Here is a 2595-nt window from a genome sequence, read left to right as displayed (position 1 = left end):
TTTGCCAGGCACAATGATTTTAAACTGGGAAAAAAACCTTAGGTGCCGAATGGGAAGAATGACATGAATAGACTTTCCTTATCTAGGGTCTATGCTTTGATCCCAGTGAGAGAGGCGGCTGAAGTAAAACCTAAAAGGTGCATTTCACTATGATGAGTAAAACATGTAATGGAACTAACCCTCATCTCCACCAGTCATTCTGGCAGAAGCCTGGAGTTTTGGTGCCAAAACTGCCAGCACCCACAGATGCCAGTAGCAGCTGAAACTTTATCTTTGTTCTTTGGAGGAACACAGGCAGAGATAACTGCTGAAGCAGCAGTGGTATCAGCTGAAAGAACTTGATCATGAATGCATTTGTCAGGTACCCCAGAGTAACCTCCAGGGTACACCCAGACTGTTGACGATGAGAGTTGAATTCTAGCCATCTTCTGGCCAGAGACCAGGAAACCAGGGCTGCTTCTTCCCAGTCCTTCTACAGATCCGCAGGCTGGGTACAGCTATTCTTTGGCTTCAAGGCTGACTAGGCCTACTGAATAGAATTTCAATAAATAGTAACCGATTTTACACTTTTAAGTAGAATCTGAGCAAATCAGTAAAGTTGCCTACATGTGTTGTGATCTCAAGTGAGTATACAACACAATCTCTCAAATAGCTCAACAAAACAAAATTTGTGTTTGGATGTTCTTTGCAATATGTCATCGCTCCCTCAAAGTGAAGCTGATGACCCCTATACCTGCATGTGTGGACACGTGTGTGCAGTGTGAGAAGGGTGCTGGAAACAGGTTAGAAGGGTAGAAGGTGACTGCATTTAGGTGTTTGACTAATCTTTTTAATCTGTTTAGTTACATTTTGTGTGTGTCCCCTCATTTTACCTTTCTCTGCCAATTACTGATAGATTTCTTCTATATTTTCTCCATCAAAAACTGTGTATGTTACTCCAAAGTCAGAATTAGAGAGATGCATGAATCAGAAAAGTCCTATTTTAGGTTCTTCAGGTAGTTGTCTTTATAACATCCTCATTCTTCTAAATATATTCCAGACCAGCCTGGGTTTCTTTTTGTGTTCTTGCCAGTGGCTCTGTGTACAACTGTTTAGGATATAGATATATTTGCAATCACACGTCCTGTCTCAATTTACCTTTTCACAGATAAATAAACTTTCTTGGTTGCTCAGCTGTAGTACTGTATATACTCTCAGACCTAGAGTTTTAATGGATTTTCCTGATGTTCATGTTTCATGTGACTCCAGTTCTAACAAAACACCCTTTTCATTTTGCCACTGAGTAGGAAATGATCCTAGCTGAAGAATTCTCAGCCTCTTCTTGGTTTACTAATGGGTTTTTATTAACATCTTTATGGACAATTAAGTTCCGTAGCTGGGAATTCTCCTTTCATATATCCAAGTTTTTCTTGCCTTACAGAAGATTAAGACAGCTGCCATTGAAATGCAGCTCTGGGCCTTGTCAGTCATCCGTGAAGTCTTCTCACTACTGGGGACATTCCCCTCTAACTGGAGAGTTCACTGCTGTTGCATAAATATCTATCTACCCAGGGCCTCAAGGAAGATGGATGTGAATAGATGGTTAAAACCACCTATTACTCCTGGGACGCATGAGGATTTGGGGAGAATGGCAGAAGGAGGAACTGGGAAATATGATAATTAATTATCACATGATAATTAATTTCACTCAAACCTGGGTTTCATGAAAAGCCCAGTATACATAAGGACAGCTCTATGTTTAAAAAATGCTTTTGTCTTCCTATACATAACTCCCAAAACTTTGTCTTCTATCTTGACAGTTATCCAAAACTCTTGGTACATATTTCTACTTCAATACTGTGAATCTATACCTAGCCATTTTTTAAATTCCACATATGATAATAATGGCAAAAGGAAAAATAATGACATGTTCATGAAAAAGCTTCATAATCCAAAAATATGCTTTCAAATGGATATTCTTGTTTGTGCTTGAAAGCAACTATATGAAATAAATAGTGATTTTATTAGTTATTCATTTTCAGGTCAGGATACCAGAGGATATTAATGATTTGGTCATGGCTATACAAACACATATTAATAGGTTGTAGGAAAAATGAAATTGAGGTCTGGTTCATGCCACAAAATCAGGTGCTCATATTCTTCCCTTATTGGCTCTTTATCTTTATGTTTTCTGGTATTTTGTACATTTTTCCATAGCTTTCAGTTACCTTGATATTTGCTCTTTGTATAACTTCTTAATCACTGAATCTTTTAAATTTTTCATTGATATCTTCTTTCACCATCCCTTCATCAAAATATAAAATCATGGGTTATTAATCTTAGATGGTACATACTTTAGTCCAAACCCCAAAGGATGTTTAAATTTTTTTTCCACAAAACCCTAGACATATGTTCTACTTTTTCTTGATTATCCTATCAAATGTTTGTTCTTTTAGTACTCAAAGACAAACTGCATTTACTCAAACCTTTCTTTTGTAGGCTAAATAATCTTAATTTTATTAATTATTCTCCCCAGCATTACAAATCAGTTAGGGATCGTTTAGATCCAAGTGACAAAACGTGACCCAAGCTTACACTTTCAAAGGGACTTTATTT

The sequence above is a fragment of the Manis pentadactyla genome, chromosome 5, assembly GCF_030020395.1.
Source record: "Manis pentadactyla isolate mManPen7 chromosome 5, mManPen7.hap1, whole genome shotgun sequence".
Lineage (NCBI taxonomy): Eukaryota > Metazoa > Chordata > Mammalia > Pholidota > Manidae > Manis > Manis pentadactyla.
This window is presented reverse-complemented; position numbering follows the sequence as displayed.